The sequence below is a fragment of the Cervus canadensis genome, chromosome 13 (genome assembly GCF_019320065.1).
Source record: "Cervus canadensis isolate Bull #8, Minnesota chromosome 13, ASM1932006v1, whole genome shotgun sequence".
Lineage (NCBI taxonomy): Eukaryota > Metazoa > Chordata > Mammalia > Artiodactyla > Cervidae > Cervus > Cervus canadensis.
Window position 1 is genome coordinate 45,066,902 of NC_057398.1, and position 24,222 is coordinate 45,091,123.

General features: G+C 41.0%; 1 long non-coding RNA gene across 1 annotated transcript; it reads right to left on the minus strand.

Annotated features, from left to right (window-relative positions):
* Positions 1-558: 558 nt before the first annotated feature.
* On the minus strand, positions 559-23,123 carry LOC122451676. The gene is made up of 3 exons (XR_006272507.1): positions 23,016-23,123; positions 14,604-14,606; positions 559-592 (listed from the first exon to the last, which is right to left on the minus strand). It is a non-coding gene; the product is annotated as an uncharacterized LOC122451676 (long non-coding RNA).
* Between the last annotated feature and the right edge of the window lie 1,099 nt (positions 23,124-24,222).

Sequence of the window (24,222 nt, forward strand, 5' to 3'; positions counted from 1 at the left end):
CCAAATTTAGTGAAAAATTTCATTTCTTTAGTCACTTTCATCATTCCTACTTTGTCTCCTCTACTATGGATCCCAGCTTTCCTTACAATATGGGTATCTCAGCAATGAAACCCTCCCCACCCCCACATCAGGCCCTGGTCAAGGAAACTTACATCTGGGAATGAACCTTAAGTCAGTCACGATAAAGAAAAGGCTGATTCTATCCTTTGTGCTTCTGACCAGGTGACTGATCTGACAATTCTCATAGAACTCTCTGCAGCCTGTTTGGTTGAGTTGTCAAAGTATAATTTTCAAAAAATTAAAACACAATTATCATATAAACACAGAGTGAGTATGTGTCAAAGATTTATGCTCTTCACAAAAGACAGAATCAAAGAACAGTAAGCTCTTTCAAAGGAGAATCTGAAGAACAAAGATTTATATAGACCGTCAGGAATGGCATGCTGAAATAAGTTTGCTAATTTAGAAACCAAATTGCTTTAAGTCTTAGAGGGCAATAAAATAGTTTTTTTAAAAAAGAAATCATTTGCATGTCTACCAAATAAAATTAACATGTAAGACTTCCCTGGTGGTCCAGTGGTAAAGAATCCACCTGCCAATGCAGGGGACAGGGGTTTGATCCTTGGTTCAGGAAGATTCCACATGCTGGAGGGCATCTAAGCCCATGTACCAAAATGACTGAGGCCATGCACCTAGATCCTGTGCTCTGCAACAAGAGAAGCCACTGCAGTGAGAAGCCCATGCTCCACAACAAAGAGGAGCCGCTCACCGCAACCAGAGAAAGCCTGCCTGGGCCAGGGAGACACATCTGAACTGGAGGTAGCAGATACCCTCTTCTGACTGCTGGGAGTTGGGAGACTGTGGGGAGTTGAGCTGGAAGATTCTGCTGACTCAAGTGATTGGACTGCTGCCATTTTAGAAGAATTTTGAGGGCCCTAAAAAGAAATCAGTCTGCAGAAAGAAAAAAAAAATGAAAAAAGGAAGCACAGAGAGAAGAGAGATTAAAGACGGATAGTGAGACAGAGGGAGAAGCTGCATGGTGAGATCTTGGGTTCCTGCTCTGCTGGTGATAAAGCAGCTTCTCAAAGAAGATGAACAGACTGGAATAGAGACAGTGCAAAGACAGAGAGAAGAAAACAGACTATAAAGGAAAGAGAACTGCCTAGTCTTGAGAGAGCCCCATTTTAATGACTCCTCTTTCTCGAATTTGCCCAGGAGAGGATATGTTTGAGCTGAGTGGGCAGAGAGCCTCGGACAGCCTTCTTTGTGCTTCCTGGCACTCACAGGGGTAGGCTGGCCTCCCTCCGCCCAGTGCAGCAGAATAAGTGAGCCCACCTAAGTGAGAATCCTTATGTGCCTAATCCTGTAGGTTCATCACCACGATGTCTTGTAGACCTGATGTGAAAACCACCATTGAGAGGATCACAAGAAAAAAGATATTTGGGGAAAGAACAGTGAATAGGGTTATATCTATTTGGCTCTGTCCCCTATGAGCCTCAATGTCCAGCACTTTATCCGTAGCCTTCTTATTTCAGAATAGCTAATGGATCTATTTTGAGTAAGGACATGTATGAACTTGGACTCTTTTGAGAGTCCAAGGAGATGAGAGCATAATTAAAGAATTATCATTGTCACCATTATCTCCAATCAGCACATCATTCACAGCAACAGTTTATAAGAGCTTTCTGTGGGGAAAGTGTCACCTCTAGTACAAATGAACAGCCACCAGTACTGTTTTAGGCCCCCTTCTGGATTGCTGATATAAGTCATCATCTAGACCCTGGAGTCCCCTGATGAGGAAGGTGCATCATTTCCAGGTGCTAAATAGAAGAAATGAAGCACTATGAGACGAGACTAGGACAATGACAACCAGTCTCAAGTTCAGTATCAAAGAAAAGCTGAGTAAACTTGAATGCCTTGTGGTCAACACACAAAATAGGTAGACCCACAAAAAGAACTCAGAGCAAAAGGAGAAGATGCTTTAATTCCCACGAGAGTTCTTTCTTATTTAGTGAGATATCACTTAATCCATGCAACTCATCTTCAAAGTATCTGCCATTTCTGATATCAATGCATATAAAACAGATGACCACCTGACCCATTCCTCGCCTCTATGCTTATTCTGAGATACAAGCTCTTTGCAGGTCAGAAATGGCATGAGAGAGGCAGTGGTAAAGTGGAAAAGACCTGTGTTAGTCAGAGTCTTCCAAAGAGAAGGAACCAATATATAAAGAGATATGTATAAGAGGGGATTTATTACAGAAATTGGCTCATGAGGTTATAAGGGTTGAGAAGTCTCATGATCTGCTATATGTAAACTAGAGAATCTGAAAATCTAGTGATATAATTCAGTCTGAACCTGAAGGTCTGAGAACCAAGGGAGCCATTGGTGTAAACCCTAGTCTGAGGTCAAAGACCTGAGAACTTCAAGGCCACTGGCATAAGTCCTGGAACCCTAAGGCCCAAGAACAGGAACTCCCATGTCTGAGGGCATGAAAAGATGGATGTCCCAGCTCAAGAAGAGAGAGAGAGAGAATTTTCCTTCCTTTGCCTCTTTGTTTTATTAGAGCAGTCAGTGGATTGGATGGTGTCCACCCACACTGAGGAGGAAGGATGATTTTACTCAGCCTACTGAGTCAAATGTTAATCTCCTTCAGAAACACCCTGAAAGACCCACATGGAAATGTTTTAGGTAGACATCCCTTAATCCAGTCAACTTGACAATCCACCCTAAGACAAGGATTTAGGGCAAGTCAAACCTGAGCTCACATACAGATTCTACCATGTACTAGCTATGGGAGAAAATTTCTCAATTACTTTAAGTCTCCCTATTCCTTATATTAAAAACATCTGTATTGAGATGTTATCATAAAGATTCAGGGAAATTAAATGACATAATACACCTAAAGGACTTATCAAGAACCAAGTGGATAATAAACAGTTAATAAATGGTGGCTATCTCTAGAGTCAGGCTCTAAGGGGACAGCAACTGTTCATCCCCAAGAAGAATTTTTCAGAAAGGGCTACTCTAGTCTACCATCTTTCCAAATTCCTTGATTGTGATTCGAGGGAAGGATGATACAAGAGACAAGGGGGAAAATGAGCGGGAGCATGAAATAACATAGGTCTTCTAACACTTTCTGCGTCTGTTTTTTTCCCATCTCAATAACTTAAACTTGAACTGGCTGTCCACTTCATACTCCAATCATTCTGTACATACCACTTCCAGTATTTATGAGATATACTATGTTTATGAGGTGTTTACTAAGATATAGGTGGGGGCTTTCCCAGTGCCTCTGTGGTAAAGAATCCACCTGCCAACATAGGAGACAAGGTTCGATCCCTGGGTTGAGAAGATCCCCTGGAGAAGGAAAAAGAAACCTACTCCAGTATTCTTGCCTGGGACAGAAGAGCCTGGAGGGCTACAGTCCATGAGTAGGACATGACTGCGTGACTAAACAACAGCAACAAAGATATAGATGTGTCCTTCTACTAGATTAAGAGCTCTTAGAGGACAGGATAGTGTTTTATCCATCTTCTCTCCCCAGTTTCCAGCTTAGTATCTGGATAATGTTTATTACTAGATAGTAAATATTTGTTGAATGAATGAACAAAGAAAGGTAGGGAATGTATGAAGAAGGAGATGCAGGTCCCAATCAGCAGAACTCTCTGCCCACCTGAATGTAAAGTCAAACTCCCAGAGAATGCTATATTTCCCCTTGGCTCTGCAGACTGGACACAACAAAAGGACGACTCCCTCAGGCCCTCCTTGAGCTGGTCTGGCTGCAAGCAGAGTAGGGCTGAGCTTGGAGAGAGCAGACCCAGGGGCTGCTGACTCAGCTGGCAATAAACACATCCTTCTTCCAAAACTGATTAGCTCCTGCCCTAAGTCGCCATTTGGTTTTCAAACATGAGTTGCTATGGCCATGTTTTCAAATACTATTCCAAAGAGGCCTACATACCTCTGAGGATCAGCGCAGCTTGTGATCAAGCACCTCTCCACAGCCCAGTCCACTTTTTCAGGCATGACAACTCTTATCTTGCATGCGAGCATGCTAAGTCGATTCAGTCATGTCTGACTCTTTGCAACCCTGTGGACTATAGCCCATCAGGCTCTGCTGTCCATGGCATTCTCCACAAGAATACTGGAGTGGGTTTCCATGCCCTCCTCCAAGGGGATCTTTCCAACCCAGAAATCAAACCAAGTCTCTTACATCTCCTGCATTGGCATGCAGGTTCTTTTACCATAGCACCACCTGGGAAGCCCCAAGTCCTATCTTATAAGCTCCAATGCTTTGGCCACCTGATGCAAAGAGCTGACTCCTTGGAAAGACCCTGATGTTGGGAAAGTTTGAAGGCAGAAGGAGAAGATGGTGACTGAGGATGACATGGTTGGAGAGCCTCCCCGATTCAATGGACATGAACTTGGGCAAGCTCCAGGAGATGGTGAGGGACAGGGAAACCTGGTGTGCTGCAATCCATGGGGTCATAAAGAATCAGATGTGGCTTAGTGACTGAACAACACCTATGACTTCATTAGGGAAAGGAGTGCTGATATTTTCATTGCCATTTTTAACCACTGCACTAAGAAAGTGGCTCAGACAGTAAAGAATCTGCCTGCAATGTGGGAGACCTGGGTTTGATCCCTGGGTTGGGAAAATCCCCTGCAAGAGGGCAACCCAATCCAGTATTCTTGCTTGGAGAATCCCCATGAACAGAGGAACCTGGCAGGCTACAGTCCATGGGATTGCAAAGAGTTGGACATGACTGAGTGACTAAGCACAGCACAGCAAGAAAGGGTCATCTCACACTCTTCAGTAGCTGAAACCCAAAGCTGCAAGGATGCTCAGAATAACAGGTGCTATTCGTTGGCCACCAACTGCACTTCCTGTCCCTCCATCCTCATAATAGTTTCTTGAGACAGGCATAAAAATCCCTCATTTAAAAAAAAAAAAAAAATCCCTCTGTTCAAGTGAGAAAACCAAGGCATAGAGGTTAAGCTTATTTGAGGCTCAAGTATGCTTCAGTCAATATATGGTCTATAAAGCTGGTATTTGCATGCAGGCCTGAAACAAATAGGAATGAGGGGACACAAGGGAAGAGGAACAGACATTCTTGTCTACAAAATATGCAGCAGGACTTTTAAGAAATCCAGTTTGTGCCTATGGACAAAATCTTTGAATTCTCTTTACTTAATGAATAACTTGGAAGTCATTCTAATAAAAGAAGAACTTAAATAAAAACCAAACATAATTTTTGACTAATAGGGAAAGATTGAAGGCAAAAGAATAGGGCTGCAGAGGATAAAATGGTTTGATAGTATTACCAACTCAATGGACATGAATTTGAGCAAACTCTGGGAGACAGTGAAGGACAGGGAAACCTGGCGTGCTGCAGTTCATGCAGTTGCAAAGAGTCAGACATGACTTAGCGACTGAACAACAACTGTCTGAGCAAAAAATAAATTTTGCAAATAAGAACATTACAGAGACTCATTTCAAGGAAAGTGATAGGTGTTCGAATCTCACCTGCTGTCTAGTAACCTCTACATGATTTTAAGATGGTTTGCAATATTATATTTAAAATCAGTGTGGCCTAGGTATGAAATTGCTTCTACCTAAAGCTTCCCTGCAGCCTAAAGAGTAGTTGTTACCATATCTGTGACAGGGGGATGCTTGAATTTAAAGCATACCGCCCATTTACAAGGTACTTTACAAATCCTCCTCAGGATGTCTTAGCAATAGAAGTGCACTTAATCATTTTGAAGCCAAATATGGCCTCTGTACTCTGACACCAAATTAAATTTCAGAGACAGAGTTTTGGGTAAAGTAGAAAAGGAGAGCTTTATTGCTTGGCCAGGCAAAGGGGGCCACAGTGGACTAACACCCTCAAAACTGTGTCCTGACCTGGAGGGGGTAGTGAGGAGCTTGATAGTAATGGTTCAAAAAGGGCATGATCAAAAAAAAAAGGGGGGCATGATCAGCTCATGGCATTCTTTTGATGGGCTGGTGATGAGGAAAGTGGGAGTCAGCATCATCAACCTTCTGGTTCCAACCTTCCAGGCTGGGGTCTACATGCTTGTGGGCAGTGTACCATCATTAGCCAGTTAACTGTTAACTTCTCCCACCTGTTGGGGGTTTCAGTATCTGCAAAACAGCTCAGAGATATTGCCGTGTGTATCCCTAGACAGGGAACCAGGACCTGGCCATTAGGTAACAGTATTGTTTCTCTTAACAATTTGTTCCTCCCTTGGCCTTCATCCCCTCTCTTTCCTAATTAACAACTGCTTGAACCTACCCATTGGACCTCAAGGAAGGTCATTGAAGCTGAGTGAGGACTATTTCCTGTAACCAAAGAAATGCAGGACACAGAAAGGCTTTTGTGGCCAGGAACCCCACAGGGCCCTGCTGGATATCTCTTCTCTTCATTCTTTATCGCCAAATAGGACTTTGGGTGCCTACTGCCCTAAGTATGGAGCATTCAAAATGGTGTTTTTTCCTTTAACTCTCTTACCTAAACCAAAATGGACAAAAATTAAGATTTTTTTCCCAGAATGAGACTTGGTTGTTTAATACAATAAGGTGACAGATATTTCTGATACAAAACTGAGTCCTTTTTCTTTGAAAGTATTTTCTCTCAAACTGCTTTGTGTGGAATGTAAGTTCTACTAAGCACTCCATAAAAAGAAAATTCTGTGATCTAATGAATTTGTAAAATTAGAAAATACTTCTCTTAGATATTTGCAATAGCCACTCAGCTTATTACAGACTATAAAAACACTGCAATATTGGCCTGTTTTTGTGATATCTACTAACATGCTGGTAATGGGTAGTTTATGGAATGCACTTTGGGAAAACCTGTTGTTGAAGAAAATTCTGAAACATGAAAGCTATTTGCAATAAACCCATTCACAAAATCCCACTAAATACCTGAAATCACACCAAAAGCTCATAAAAACATGTTGAAGTGCCCACTTCAGAAATAAGGTGATTCTTTTCTAATAGACTACTGTTTAGTCAGCACTTCTGAGTCCTGAGAACTATCTCACAAAATAGGCAGAGTTCTTTTCATTAAACAGGTGAGAAGAGACTCAGGTTAAGGAACTCATTCAAGGTCACACTACTCATTCAAGGAAAGGAACAGAATTGAAATTTTTTTTATTGTAAGCTCAAAGCCTAACCTCTCAAAGACTATACTGTTGTCCAACTCTCCCTGTTAGAGCAGACCTTCCTTTGTCTTAGAGAACAGCTCTTCCTTGGAGAGCCTGGCAGTGCCTTCATCCCAGGAGAGCTGATGGAATACAGACAGACTGGAGCCCTCTTGGATGTCCAGGCAAAGCAGAGCCTGGGAGCCACCAAGTCTTCCCACAATTCTCCCTCTCCTGGTCAGTACACAGTCAGAAACCATGATCATCTCCTTCCCGGTGAGAAACAAACAAAAGACCTAAACTGGCCTCTGTGCCATGATGGGGATCAAATCAACACACTCAAGCTGCAAGTGAGGCCTGGAGAGTTCAGTACACAGCCTGGCTCAGGGCCTTGCTTAGAACTGCTGAACTCTTAAATGCTCACTGTATTTATAACAAATTCTCTGTTTCCCTGTCCTTCTGACCAGGGGAAGCTGAACTCACCAGTCTTCATCATGCACTGCTGAGAAGACATTTCTCCCTACCCCTCCTGAATCCTTGTGCTGGTCTTATAATTAAACTAATAAAAGGCAGATGAACAGGAGAAAAAAGCTAATTTAATTGGTACATACAAAGGTCTCATAGAAATAGCCAAGGCTGGTAGCTGTTATACTTTTTAGACAATACATTTGTGAGGAACTGACAGGACAAAGGAACTTAGGCTTGGGTGCTTGATTAGTGAAGAATCTAAAGAAAGGTTGGGCTTAGTGTAATAAATTCTTAAAGAAGTAACAAGGTTGGTTGTCAGACTTCTTGGCCCTGAATTCCCTACCTGGGGTGTTAGGAATGCTTTTCTCTCTATCTCTTGGTGCAGTAACTTTCAGATGGGAAACTTAGTTCCTACTTTCCGGGTGGGCGGTAGGGCAGTGGACAGAGAGAAGGGTCAGACTGCTCTTCTTGCGCTGGCTATTTCTCAAGTAAGTTTAATTGAAAATAATCAATATGCCACTTTGGCATATTTGGGGGCAGCCTGCCCTGAGCTCCAGAAGCACTCAATATTTAATGAGCACCTACTATGTGCCAGGCATTATGGTAGTTGTGGGAACTATAACAGATGTGACAGGAAAAGTCCCTGTCCTCACAGGATTCTTCTCACGCAGAGGGACACAATTAAAATGATAATATAATGTCAGGTAGTAATAAAGACTCGGAAAATGAAGCCGGGGTTGCTGTAGGGTGCTCAGGGCAAGGTTTCACAGGCAGGCTACTTGTTAGTACTGAGCAACCTGAGTGGAGCGAAGGAGAGGCAAACAGGAGCGTCCGAAGGAAGAAAGCGTGCGCTGCCTGCCGGGTAGACAGCGCCGCACTGCCCTCTGGGGGCCGGCTCAGGCAGGCACCACGTCTGGGGAAGGAGGCTGGTCTGGGGGCACAGTTTTCAAGTAGGGGGATACAATTAAAATGAGGTTATAATGCATAATTGCTTATGCATCTGGCTTTCTGCTTGTTTGGGGGTGAGGCTGAGGTTAGAGGGAAGCTCAGTTTGAACTCAGTTTATCCTTTTTAACTTCCTGCCGTGTTGTCAACGCCTATGCTCTTTGGGTTGGGTTGATCCCAGAGCCAGACACTCTCCTTTGAGTTTCAGCCGTATCACTTACTAGGTTAGTAATGCTGAGCAAGTTACTTAACTTCTCTGTACCTTGCTCCCTCATTTGGCAAAGAAAAAGAAATAGTAACAGTATTTACTCAACTGGGGTTTAAGGATTAAACAAGCTAATATATGTGAACTGTTTAGAGCAGTGCCTGATATATAAAAACGTCTCAAAAAATGCTTTTATTAATATTCTTTGTGCCTGAATCTGAGTGTGTGGGGTGGTGTGTGCGTGTGTGAGATAGAGTGAGAGAGTGAAAGTGAGAGGGGGGATAGGTGAACAACCTCTGAAGTCTCTTCTGGCACTAAAAAAATTTATTACATATACTGTCTGACTCCTCCCACTGGCAGCTGTGTCAGAGGCTATCAATAAGGCCTATTAGTAGGTCCTATGCCCATTTTCCTAACCAGTCTTGTACGAAAGAAACTGAGACAAAGTAAGCACTTGGGACTCAGTGAAAGTCACTCAGTCGTATCTGACTATTTGTGACCCCAGGGACTGTATAGTCCATGGAATTCTTCAGGCAAGAATACTGGAGTGGGTAGCTGTTCCCTTCTCCAGGGGATCTTCCCAACCCAGGGGTCGAACCCAGGTCTCCTGCATTGCAGGAGGATTCTTTACCAGCTGAGCCAAAACAGAACCCCAAGAATAATGGAGTGGGCAGCCTGTATCTTCTCCAGGGGATCTTCCTGACCCAGAAATTGAACTGGGGTCTCCTGCATTGCAGGCGGATTCTTTACCAACTGAGCTATGAGGGAAGCCCCTTAACAATTATCTTGTAAGCACTAGGATTATCTGGATGGCAGCATCAAGACAAATTTGAAGTCACTGGAAATACAGAAGAGTGATTTCCCACAGTTAAAATGAAGCCTTCTTTATTTGCTTCTTCTAATTAAAAAAATCAGAGCTAAAGAGCCTTAAACATTACAGTTAAAATGGCATGGCTCTATACTGGCTTAATGAATTCCCTTATGAAATCAACTCTAAAATATCATCCCTCATGAATCATGAAACAGAATCTTTCTTGTTCTCTTATGAGCTTTCCAGTTAATCCTCAAAATTCATGTTTACCTTCTGTTGTATAAGTTGTGTTCTGTTCTATAGGTTGGCCAGACAAAAATAAATTTATGGCTCTCTGACTTATATGTGTGCTACCTTCAACCAGAATGGAAAATACTATTTATTTAAAACTCATAATTGTTGGTGGTTTCAATTTTAAGTCCACTCCTGACCTCTTTAGATGCAGTTCTCTATACAAAATTGTCCATCAGAATTCTCCATATGAATGCCTCCTGCATAAACATTTAAAAAACCAAACTCATCATCTTTCCTTCCAAATTTAATTTCCTCTGCCCCCAGAATTCTTCATCTCAAGGACTGACACCACTTTCCACCCAGTTTCCTCATGCAATCAGGTCCTTCCAATTTTGCCTTTTTAATATCTCTAAAATCTTTGAAACTATTTTCTTTTTCCACTTGCCCCATTTCTAAGCTTACCTTCAACTTTAAACAATCACTATAATAGCCTTCCAAGTGGTTTTCCTGCCTCCAGAATTGACACTTTTAAATCCATTCTGCACATGGAGGCAAATTGTTGCTGAGGAACTAAGTTGTGTCCCATTCTTTGCAACCCCATGGACTGTATCCCACCAGACTGCTCAGTCCATGGGATTTCCCAGGCATGAATACTGGAGTGGGTTGCCACTTTCTCCTCCAGGGGATCTTCCTGGCCCAGGTTCTTTACCACTGAGCCACCAGGGAAACCCATATGGATGCTAATACCACTTTATGAAATGAAAATTTGACCAAGTTATGTTCTTGCCTAAATCCTTCTATAGCTGTTCTTAGGATTAAGTCTAAACTCTTGACCATGGACCATAAAGCCTTGTGCTCTGGTCACTGCATATTTACTTTACCTGCAACCAACACCACTTCAACATCTATACTGTCCTAACCAAGTGCTAACATGAATAGGATTTAGGTGTTTCTGTCTCTAAAAGGCATTGAGCTTTTTGATTATCTATTGCTGTACAATTGCCACCCCCAAACTCACCGAGTTATTTTTTGTCTGGGTTCCCTCATTGTTTTGACGATGTACAGTGGAAGCATTTACTGGGCCATCAGGTCCAAGATGGCCTCATTCACATGACTGGCAGTTGACTGAGAATCTTGATTCTCTTCCAATGACCTCTCATCTTCCAGTAGGTTAGTGGTATCAGAGAAACATTCAAAGACAGAAAAAGCAGAAGTTCCAAGGCCTCTTATAATCCAACCTTGAAAGTCCCACAATATTGCTTTCTCCATATTTTACTGGCAAAACAAGTTGCAGGGTCTGTCCAGATTCCATTAAATAGTCTCCTCTATTAAGTCTCCTCTATTAGGATGGAGTGGCGAAGTCACAATATGTGCCCCCGCAAAGGGACATGCAGACCAGATAAGAGGATTAAGTGACTGTATTTTGCAGTCTGTGGCATGTACATAAACTGAATGCTTTCCTCTGAAGGTATGAGGAGAAACAAAAGGAAACTTGACCTCTTCAATGGCCCTGATGAAACCCAGGAGGCCTAGGAGTGAAACTAGCCTGATCAGAGAGAGGGTCAGTTGCTAGAGAAGAGGGAGTTGAATGCTCCACTTATGAGAGGTACACAGTTACCTTTATACCCACCATTCTCAAAACTATGAGCCAAGGCAGCTGCTAGGAGGAGTAGAAAGGCAGTAGCCAGGACACGCATCCACTCTCTGAATTTGTGTATTTGATCATGTGGAATAGTTTTGTGTTTAAAATTCCCAAGGGTTAAGAAGTGAGAACACATGTCAAAATTAACTCCATTTAATTTGCCTGAGGAGGTGGGCTTCTCTGGTGGCTCAGACAGTAAAGAATCTGCAATATAGAAGACCTGGGCTCAATCCCTGGGTCAGGAAGTTACCCTGGAGAAGAGAATGGCTATCCACTCCAGTATTCTTGCCTGGAGAATTCCATGGAGAGAGAAGCCTGGCTGGCTGTAGTCCATGGGGTCCCAAAGAGTTGAACACAACTGAGTGATTAACACTTTCACTACTTTTCACTTTCCCTGGTGGCTCAGTGGTAAAGAATCACCTGCCAACCCAGGAGACTGTCCAAGGGTCAGATATGACTTAGTGACTGAGCAAAAACACGTTTTGCTTGGAGTGTCCAGTCTAGATTTTTATTCATCAGATACAAAAGCACCCCTAATAACACCAGCAATGTGACAAGGGTGGGGCAACTTCTGAACAGCATCATGTATTTTATTGATACATGCCCATTGCAGAAAATGCAGCTGAATTTAAAAAAAACAATAAATGTCCCTCTTAATCCCGTAACCCAGGGCTAACAACTCTAAAGAGTCTGGCACGATTTTAACTTGTAGTCCAGGTTCATTAGAGGTTCTGAGTCTCCCTGTGTCCCAATAGGAAACATCTAGCATCTCCAGTTTTGCCAAGGCCGTGGGTTTCTTGGCCTACGGTATCTGCCCAAAGTCAGCACCAGAGTCAACTTGGAGCCCGTCCCAAGGACGGAGTGTCCAAACCCCAGGGAACAAGGGGAGAGCAATTCTTCCAAGGTCACTCAAGGACAAATCAAGCAAGCAAATTCAGAGGAGGCATGAACACCAGTCATGGTTCTGTTAGTTGCTCGGTTAATTAACGGGAAGGCATGGTGGGAAAGCATCCCAAATGCCAGAGGGGGCTTGTCTGCAGAGCCTCAGAGCTTCCTACTGCCCAAAAGCTAGCAGGGAGGACAGTGGGAATTAGTCACGTCTCCTGGCTAGACTGTGGCTCCCCTCAGTTTTGAGCATGATGACAGACAGCTTCACAAATAAGCTGACATCAAACCAGAAAGTATAATAAATGCCAGGAGATTTATAAGCCCCAGGAAAATGCAAACTGCCAGTGAGGAGAAAAAAAAACACCTCACAGTGATCTTTTATGTGCATCCTTTGCTGACTGGAAATTGAGATTTCCATGGGGACGATATGGTCATCAGATTGATGATGGCAAAAGGGAGATAGCCCCTGAAGACAGCCCTCCACTTGCTGGAGACAAGAGGAGCCTGAGGCATGGGCGCCAGGAGGTGGGTGCTGGGCTTCAGAACGTGTCCACTTTGCCCTCATTAGGTAGGAATGAAGAGGTGACTTCCTTAGTCACTGCTAGTATGAGAAATCAATACTCTATACAGGACAGTTGGAGAAACGAACAAGGTATACAGTGAGTTATAAAAAATGGCTTTTCAAACAGTGATAAATTAGTTCAGGCGGCCATTCTGAAGGGCAAAAAAGGACTCCACACTTCAGGGTGCAGGGCAGCACTCCTGTTCACAATGGGTTGAGCATGACCCACCAAAGTCACCACATTGGACTCAGAGCATATATTTCAAAAGACTGATGTGAAACTACAGACTTAGGGAATAAATGAGTTTGTTTTAGTTATTACTTCTTTAATTTTTTAAAGATCACAGCAGTTAAAGATTCCAAAGGCTAAGAGGATGGAGATGAGTTTGCTTTTATTTCGTCTCTCTAAAGAGAAAGTAGGTTGGTAGACCAAGCCCTGAAGAAAGCAAAGTCGCCAACATGAATGACACTTCATGAGCTGATACTTCTCCGCTGGGGAGCGGAGGGTGGTATGCCTGTGTGTGTCGGGACAAGGTGACAAGGAAAGGGGAAATAAAAAAATAAGAATGTTCAGTCTAAAGCCATCTGCTGAACAGATGGTAAGCTATAAGGAAGACTAGGGGTGGCAGCGAATTCCCGGTGGTCCAGTGGTTAGGACTCAGCACTTTCATTGCCCTGGCCTGGAGTTCAATCCCTGATTGGGGAACTAAGATCCTACAAGACACATAGCGTGGCCAAAATGTGGGGGAAAAGTTATCGTTTTCTAATGACCCCTTTGCTTTCTGTCACCTTTTAGGTTCTTCCTTCACAAGCTAAAAACCCACAAGTGCTAATTACATGCCGCAATTTTCAGGAATAATGCTACCTGTAAGTTGTTTTCTGAAGGAACATGGCTATATTTAGATGATACTTAAACTACAGCCTTATTTTGTCAATTTAGCAAAAAATTAGACCATTGTTTAGTGACATATTGATTTCACTATCAACTTGTTTCCAATTTTCCTACAAATTATTTAACACATAATTAAATAGAATCGTGTTGATGCCTCAAATGTCTTTGTCTCAGTTATTTAAAAAGTAATTAAAATTTTTCCTTTAATCTAACTATTATTCAAATTTTAACTTTACTTCTCAGTATTTCATTTTATTTATTGAGGAAATTGAGTTCATCAGTAAGAACTCCACATTCCCGTCATGTCGGGGTTACAAAGTAAACCTTTTAAAGAAAATTTCTTTCCACTTAAGTGCTTCCTTTTTGAGGTGGACATATCAGAAAATCACACAAAGAGAATGCAGTAATCTTTATAAGACAAGTGATTAATATAAATGTGTGGTACATGTGATTGTGGAACTGACAGGGCTAGTTCTTCTTCCAGAAACATGGTAGGATTACACTTCTGTACCATCCTTGAAGTTAGTCAGGACCATGTGAGTATTCTAGACAGATTTAACAGAAAGGGATTTGTTTTAATGTATGAGTGGGGAGACCCAAAGAAGTGACAAAAAGTTGGAGAACAAGTCAAAACAAAAGTATTTCCCCTCAGGGCTGAGAAGCAGAAAATATAGGCTGCTTTAGGAACATTCTAGTCTACTTGCACCTGTGGAGCAAGACTGTCCATCTCCCATTCATTGTTCAAAGTCCCACAAAACATCTCAAAAAAACAAAACTAAGTCACATGCTCTCACCCATACCAGCGAAACTGTCTATAGTGAAGAATTCCTAATGAAGGGACATTGTGGTGCTAATAGGAAAAGCAACCAAAATATTATTGCCAAAATGCAACAAATATACTCTACAGTGGCAGAAGCAGAAGCCCTTGGAGTGCTTTGCATCATTTGCACTAGCATTTAGGCAAGAAATTAGACAACTAAATCCCCAAGACTCCTGATCTCCTACTATCCCACCCTTCTATGACAGAAGAAACTCCAGAGTTGCTTGCTGAACCAGGGGTTTCCCTCAGAACCCTTATCCTACTGATGGCTTCTTGAATTGGCCACACTCATTTTTTTTCCTTCTGTTACTGCTGCTAACTCATTCCAGCTTTCAAAGATTACTCACTATCCAAGAATCTCCTCTCTAGAAAGGTCATACAAGTGCTCTTGGAAGGCTACATAGCCATCTGTATTCCTCCAGCCACAATCAGGAGACTGACTGCAGAAAAAGAGAGGAATTTCAGTTATTATGAAGTGGCAGGTTAGGACACTGAGGTGATGGTCTTTGTAAGATGTGATTTTCTTTTCGTATTTACTTCTGCTCTAGTGGCATTTAGTGAATATCATTGACTGAAATTGACTAAATGTAGCTGTGCTCGTGGACTGTAGCCCACCAGGCTCCTCTGTCCATGGACTTCTCCAGGCAAGAGTACTGGAGTGGGTTGCCATACCCTCCTCCAGAGGTTCTTGCCAACCCCGGGACTGAACCTGGGTCTCCTGCATTGCACACAGATTCTTTACCATATGAGCCACCAGGGAAGTCCTCATAAACAAAGGATCTCCAAAACTGAGAGATGTTCTATTTCTGGCGTCTCTGGCATAAGAAAATACTTTGGACAGAAAGCAGAGCTGCCTTAATCACTCCTGATAAAAGTGAAAGAGGAGAGTGTCAAAAAACTAAGATCATGGCATCTGGTCCCATCACTTCATGGCAAATAGATGAGGAAATAGTGAAGACATCGACAGACTTTATTTTCTCGGGCTCCAAAATCACTGCAGATGGTGACTGCAGCCATGAAATTCAAAGATGCTTGCTCCTTGGAAGAAAAGCTATGACCAACCTAGACAGCATATTAAAAAGCAGAGACATTACTTTGCCAACAAAGGTCCATCTAGTCAAAGCTATGGTTTTTCCAGTAGACACGTATGAATGTAAGAGCTGGACCATAAAGAAACTTGAGCACTGAAGAATTGATACTTTTGAATTGTGATGTTGGAGAAGACTCTTGAGAGTCCCTTGGACAGCAAGGAAATCCAACCAGTCCATCCTAAAGGAAATCAGCCCTGAATGTTCACTGGAAGGACTGATGTTTAAGCTGAAACTCCAATACTTGGGCCACCTGATGCAAAGGACTGATTCGCTGGAAAAGATCCTGATGCTGGGAAAGATTGAAGGTAGGAGGAGAAGTGGACGACAGAGGATGAGATGGTTGGATAGCATCACTGACTCACTGGACATGAGTTTGAGCAAGCTCTGAGAGTTGGTGGTGGATAGGGAAGCCTGGCGTGCTGCAGTACATGGAGTCGTAGAGTCGGACACAGCTGAGCAACTGAACTGAATCACTATCAGCATAAAAAAAAGTCCAGATGTGCCTTCCTATTAGCATTAATTAATAGTAATAGGCTTTCCAAAATTCAAATATAAATGAACTTCTGTGTATCTATCTATGTCTTATAATTAAGAACCAAGCTTATTTTACTTTGAGAAAAATGGCCCCTAGGTCCAAACAGAAAAGCTAAGTGCCACTGTGACAGCTTCAGTAGCCCCAGGATTGCTTTTATAGCCATTCCTCAGGCTCCATGTAGGCATTATGTCATTTAGTATTTGAAATTATTTTCTGTGCAAAATCTAAAAAAAAAATGGCATATATTCAACACCGGTGTTCTAATTAGCAAATTCATAAATTAAGTGCTTGCTTGCTTTTCTTTAGTCAAATATGAACAGTTGTTTAAATATACTTTTCTTTAAAATTTTTCTCCCAGGAAATAAACAGATGTTTGAATATGTGCATTGCTGCTTGAATATCACACCATTTCATCATGTCAGCACCCAGATTCAGTTACAGACTTTCATGTGATAGTGAGCATTGGTTAATATGCCAATGTGAATTTGGAGTGGGGAATTTGGTGGAGTGCCACAGGGCTCTCCTCTTGCTTACACATGGTCCATGCATTTATTGGAACGTGACAGTAATGAAAAAGTGCAAGTTGGCAAATTACCATCAAAAGAGTTGTCTTAGTGAATTCATAGTTTTCCATTTTCTCAACCATATATTTATGTGTATATATGTATATGTGTGTGTGTGTGTGTGTGTATACACACAAAAGCTGATTTACCCACAATTGAGATAGGATGAGTGTTTCTGAAAGTGAACTCATTATGCTTATTAAGCACACAGAAAATAATGTATAGAACCAAGGTGCCAAGTTACCAAATTATGTTGAAATGCTTACAGTGACATGGGCTGAAATGTTTAACATTGTCATGCCTAATATATTTTCTCCCTGCAGATGGAATTTTATGGGATGTTGAATCATAATCAGAATAATGTTTGGTGAGCAAGAAACCACAACAAAGGAAGTTAATTGGATGCATTTTTAGAAACATGCCTCAGCCAAAATAGCTTGAGGCAGTGTCCCTCAAGATGGGAATAATCTAGCCCAATGAGGTGGTAAGATTGAATACGCTAGGAATGACATCCTTACTTTGAATGGTTTCTGAATTTGCACAGTCCATTAGCCTTATCTTAGGTTTCATGGAAGACTAGAAATCAACTTATCATTTTAACGTGCCTCTCCATATCTCTTCTCTAACTCTGTGACTCACAAAGGTTTAAGACCCTGAAGGGAGGAAGGTGGTTCCTAGAGGGATAGCTGTCCGTGGTTCTGAACCACTATTAGCAACCCTGAGAACCTTCTGATTCCTAATCAATTTAATCTCTAAAATATTAAACCTGTGGGCTTCCCAGGTGGATCAGTGATTAAGAATCCACCTGCAAATGCAGGAGCCGTGGTTTCAGTCTCTGGGTTGGGAAGATCCCCTAGAGAAGGAAATGGCAACCCAGTCCAGTATACTTGCCTGCGAAATCCCATGGACAGAGGAGCCTGGAGAGAGGAGTCTGGTGGGCTACAGTTCATGGGGTCACAAAAGAGTCATACATGACTTAGTGACTAAACAACAACAAAAATGTTAAACCTGTGCCATTAACTCCAGGCCAAGCAAAATCAAGGGGGAGAAAAGATCTCCTTATAAAAGGTAAAATCCAAATGCTATACACAAAAACTGTATGTGCACTGTTTTATGCATAAAAATTTCATGAAGACAAAATTTCAGGAAATGCAAAGAGATATGGAAAGAAAAATGGTGGTGAGACTTTAGCTTACCCTCTTATCTCATGATAAAGAAAGAAGGCAACAAAGAAAATATATAAAGGCCCTAATACAAGCACATTAAATTGTATTAGCAAATTGTATAGCCTATAACCAGAAAATGTACATTGAATTGTTGAATTGTTATATGTCAATGATATATTTACAAAAGAGAACATGTTAGGCCATCTGAAAAAAATCTGAGTGAAGTAAAAAAGTATAAATATGGTACAAATGCTATTACAAATACAGATAATATTCTCTGATTATAATGCAATAAAACCAGAAATCACAACATGGGGACATAAAAGTTTTCTCAAATAATTCTTTTGTCAAAAATAAATCTAAATAAAATTTGTACTATCTAGAAAACAGTGACAAAAATAGTAAATATGAAAAATAGAGAAGAATGAAAGATACTAAGTATTAGCAAAAAATAGTAAAAGATGAATAATTACTCCTAGGAAAGCAGAAATAATGCATTAGTAAACAAGAAAGCAGAAAACAGCATACTAGAAAACAGAAACAGAGAACTAATTTAAAAAGTACATGTCTTGGTAGGAGGGAGGAAAAATTTTGAATTAGGGGAGGGAGGAGATGGTTGGGGCAGAGACTAGAGAAGGCAGGGAGAGCCCAATAAACAAAGACAACAGGAAGAGCAAAGCAGAAGCCCAAAGAGAAATGGTCAAATAACCATCTTTTCAGATGACTGACATTCCCAATGAAATTATTTTCCTCTCTACAGGAAGTTTGAGGGTCACTTCATTTGTCCACTGCCCTCCTCTCCCCCTCCCCCACACACATACACATACACACACAATCCATATTCCTCTCATTCTATACTTATATCTTGAAGGTATTCTTAATTGGCTTATTTCTTTTGGGGATAGCTTACCTTTCTCTCCTGCATACAAAGCTATCATTTATTGAAGGCTTATCATGGACCAAGTGAGACATAAGGGCTTTAAAGACATTTTTGTTAAAATCATGCCAAATTTTTCAGGCATTATGCTTATCTTATAGATTAAGAAATGAAGTTCACACAGTTAGTAATTCAAACCTAACTCAACCCCAAAGTTGATTTTTCTTCATGATGCTCTACTGCCTCTCCATGGATAGCGAGAGAGATCACATAGTAATAAAATTTATACATAATTAGCAAATGGTTGAGGGGAAAGGCTAAGACCACTAACAAAATCAAGATCCAAATGATCTCAACCATCTGAAATGATTGGCTGACACCAACATGAAGAACTCCCTGAGAGCTAAGTTCAAAATACTATATTTGGGAGCTAAAAAAAAATGTTCTACACAAAACAGAATCAGGAAGATCTGTTCTGGTGCAGTTCATTTGAAAAATTTCCCAGTATTTTAGTGCCTGCACACTCCTATGGGAGAAGGAAATGGCAACCCTCTCCAGTATTCTTGCCTAGAGAATTCCGTGGACAGAGGAGCCTGGTGGGCTGCTGTCCATGGGGTTGCACAGAGTCGGACACAACTGAAGCGACTTAGCATGCATGCACGCAACTGGGGTCTCCTGTATTGCAGGCAGATTCTTTACCAGCTGAACTACCAGGGAAGCCCATACCATCTGTATCCCAGAAGAAAATGGTGGCACTGTCAAAGAGTTTAACTGAGAAGAGTTTAATAAAGGAACTGTTTACAGGATAAGGCAACAAACTAGTAACAGTGGATCACCCAAGGACTGGCACCATAATGCCCAGCAGGATCTGAGGCCATAGGTAATACATATTCACTCTTCTTTTAAAAAATTGTTCAATACCTTCTTACTCTTACCCTCAAAGTTCCTGATGAGGCAAAATCCAATCAGAAGCTAGAGAGCCAGGCCAGCTGAGAGGTACATTCAGTCGAGATCAGACTCCTAGGGAATCTTTCAGGGAGGACCAAATGGAGAAACCATCTACTGGGGAAGCAAACAGAGAATAAGCAGCATATTCACATTTATTCTCATCCAACAGAGTGACACTGAAGCCAAAACAACAAAAAAGGGGACTTTGGTCTCAGTCTATATTTTCTAGATCTTGATCATGAGAGATCTTGGTGCTACTGAGACCTCTGTTATGCAGACCAGAACTTGGAGATCACTTTCAATCTGAATGACTCAGAGAGTAGAAATGTACCAGGAGTACATCCTAAGAAAGCCAGCTGGTATGTCAACTGTTACATCAAGTAGGATGTTCCCACTAGGGTGAAAAAGACTCAGGGGAGACAAGTGTGAAGACTAATGCAGAATGGACTAATTTGTGGTCAAGAGAGTAGATGTTAGATACAGGCAGGAGAGTTATTAAGAAGCAGAAATTTGTTTAACATAAGCAATAAATTCCTCTTCTCTAGAACTGTTTATTAATGAATTGGATTGCAACTGGCAGAGTAATCCTTTATGAAATTCAATCATAGTCTAGGCTGCCATCTGCTGTTGGGGCTGCTGTAGAAGGGATTCTGTACTTGGTAAAATTCTGACTTAAACTTGATGCCAACACTAAACACTCTAGTCAGTCCTACTGAAATGAATGATTGTCCTTCACACTAAGGACAATGTAGATAAATCTGAATTTGTTCTGATGTCTTTCCTGCTACTGAAATGTAGGCATTAAATTATCAGTCCTTTCATAAACAATCTTTTGAGTTTTGTCACTTCTTGGAGAGGCTAAGGGATGATAACCAAATAGTGTATATCTTGAAATATCATGCTTCTAAATCATCTCAAAAGAATAAAATGCCAAAATAGAGCAATTCTGCACTTAACATTAGGCATCACCTTATATTCCCTTTCTTGGTCATAACTACATTCAAACAGATCTTTCCAACAGAATAAAGGCCTGTTGAAAGTATAGGGTCTCCAGATAGAGGAGAAAATGCCTAATTCTAAGTCTTCAGGAAAAATCATCAGTAATAACATAGATAACTGTTCATAATCTATTCAGTGAGAAAAGGTTATGTAACAGTTTATGTAAGTATTAATATATATCTAAATATGTATATATATAAATGTACTCTGCATGTATATGGTCTTCCCTGGTGGCTCAATGGTTAAGAATTTGTCTGCAATGCAGGAAACTCCGGTTCAATCCCTGGGTCAGGTAGATCCCCTGGGGGGAGGAAATGGCAACCCACTCCAGTATTCTTGCCTGGGAAATCCCATGGACAGAGGAGCCTGGAGGGCTACAGTCCTTGAGGTCACAAAGAGTCAGATACGACTTAGTGACTAAACAGCAGTAACAACTGTGTGTGTATATGTATATAGATATATGCAGTCTATATAGAGCTGAAAATAAACATATACCTGAAGAAATAATAGCTATCTCTAAGTAGTGGAATTAAGAGTTGCCTTCTGTTTTCTTCTTTGGGGCTTTCTGTATTTTTTCCATAATAAACAGATACATCTAGGGAAAAATTACTTTCTGTTGTGCTTTTTTATTTTCTTTGTTTAATAGAGGGGAGGACTATCTAATTACTTGGCTAGGCAGACTTTTAGAAGACTTGACTAATTTTTAAAGTTGATATATCCCTATTTCTCCCATAGTTTGGATTCTGACCTAGAGGGGACATGAAAATTTGCTTTGAACACTGAATTGGGTGTGTTGTTTCACTGCTAACGTATTTTCAAGGATCATGAACTGCAAAAGTGACTTCAGCGATACAAAGCCTGAAAAGCAGACTGTACAAGTGATCCAAGACAGATGACGCAGATCAAAGAGCAAGTAAGGAAAAGCAGTGGCCTTTAAAAAACACAGTTAATTGCCTTTGGAAATTAAGCTGCAATCCACTCTGCTCCCCAAAATCCCTTATGTAAGAGTAATTTTAAATGACTTATGTTATAAAACTCCAAGGTCTTCAGTGACATACTGAGGACAGACTGGAGAGAATTGTCAGTCCCCTGGAAGCAAGAAGGCATTGTCTGTATAAAATGTAAAAGCATTAATAAAACTAAGTAAGAAAGTGTCTGCCTTTAAAAATCACCGTGCATCAGCATAAAGAATCCCCCTACAATGCAGGAGATCCTGGTTCAATTCCTGGGTCAGGAAGATCCACTGGAGAAGGGATAGGTTACCCACTCCAATATTCTTGGGCTTCCCTGATAACTCAGTTGGTAAAGAATCTGCCTGCAATGTGGGAAACCTGGGTTCAATCCCTGGGTTGGGAAGATCCCCTGGAGAAGGGAAAGGCTACCCACTCCAGTATTCTGGCCTGGAGAATTCCATGGACTGTGTAGTCCATGGGGTTGCATGAGCAACTTTCACTTTCATTGAGATTTATGGTTTTTTCATGCATCGGCAATGCCACCCTACCTTTTGCACATTGTGGCTCAGTGATTAAGAATCTGTCTATCAATGCAGGAGACACAAGAGACATGGATTCTATCCCTGGGTCAGGAAGATCCCCTGGAGTAGGAAATGGCAACCCGCTCCAGTATTCTTGCCTTGAAAATTCCATGGACAACCTGGTGGGTTATAGTCCGTGGAGCTGCAAATAGTCAGACACGACTGAGCATGCGTGCACACATGCTGTATATTGTCTTCCAGGTGTCTTATATTGTTATGGCATAAAAATTGTCACCTTGATAATGCAATGCTAAGCACTTGCTCTATAACACCTCCAATTGTGTGAGGTTAATATGCCTACAAATTTCACAAGAATTGAAATACCTTCAAAAGTGTGTGCTTTCAGTTTTTATTCATATAATAGTTTTAGTTCTGAAACTCTTTGCAGATAAGGTTGAATCCCAGGTATAGAGGAAGTACTCCAAAGAGAAATTATATTACTATAATCTTATTGTTTTAGTTCAACCAGATTCATTTTATTTTAGTCACATGAAATTGAGACAGAAGAGAGTATTTTTGATTTATAGACTTGTATCAACTCCAGAATTCCAACATTACACAAATAGCAGTGGCAAAAACCAAGGCATTAAAAATGCTAGAACCTGAGTTCTACTGGACCTGGCTTTAACTCATTTTAAAAATAAATTTTGGACTTCTCTGGTAGTCCAGTGGTTAAGAATCCACCTACCAAAGCAGGAGACATGGGTTCCATTCCTGGTCCAGGAAGATCCCACATGTCGCAGGGCAACTAAGTCCGTGCTCCACAACTTCTGAAGCCCATGCACCCTGGAGCCTGGGCTCTGTAACAAGTGAAGCCCCCACAGTAAGAAGCCCACAGCTAGAGAGCAGCCCTCGATCACTGCAACTGGAGAAAACCCGGGGACAGGAACAAAGACTCAGCACAGACAAAAATAGATCAATTTTTTAAAAATCTTTTTAAAAATAAACTTTAACAGTATCTTTTCTTCCAGTATTTTCTGTAGATGATGAGCTGGAATGCTCCAGGATCCAATGCATCATCAGAAGTGAGGAAAGTGCTTCCAGGAGGTGTGCAGGCAGAGATCTCTAGGGCTCTGTCATGCCTCTCTCAGCTTAGCTTATTTATGGAAACTACTAGTGGAGTGGGAACTCTAAAATTTTCAGCAAACTATTATGCTCACAGTTTCATTTTTGTGAGTTTTTATCCGAGTAGTAAATCACTTAACATTAGTGACCAAAGCCTCATCTCTGTTTTGACACTTCTGTATCCCTTTACACAGACAAGAACAGATATACTCTAATCATAAAAATGTAACTACTATAAAATTAATAGGTACTACTTATTAGTTACATACAATGGGCCAGACACTGTGATAATCACATTTTATATGCTATCACACTTGTCTCACAATAATTCTGGGAGATAAAGATTATTGAGTCATTTAATGGATGAGGAAAATGAGGCCCTTCCATCCAAGGGAACACACTAACAATAAATGTTAATATTTCCTTTACCCCCAATATGTCTACCATTAAATCTTATTTTATATAATCTGACAAAGTAGACATAGACTAGTATCCCTCAAATGATGATGTGTTTGTTTTTTTTTTTTTTATCTTTTTGTTTATTTGTTTATCTTTAGTCCTAGAGAGAAATTGTCTTATTCACTTTCTAGACTTAAAAACCCCTCTTATTATAGACATTTTTTCAATTACCAATAAAGAGACAGTCATACAAACATTTCAAATGACTTTCCCAAATGTTACAAAGCAGATCAATAGCCAAAATTGGAACACAAAACACATTTCTTTACATTTTACCTTGTTTTGCAAGTATTCAAAGGAGTACTATTTAAAAAGTACACAACTATTAAAAAAGACTTTTGGATATAGTGTCTTAAAATTGTGATTAATAT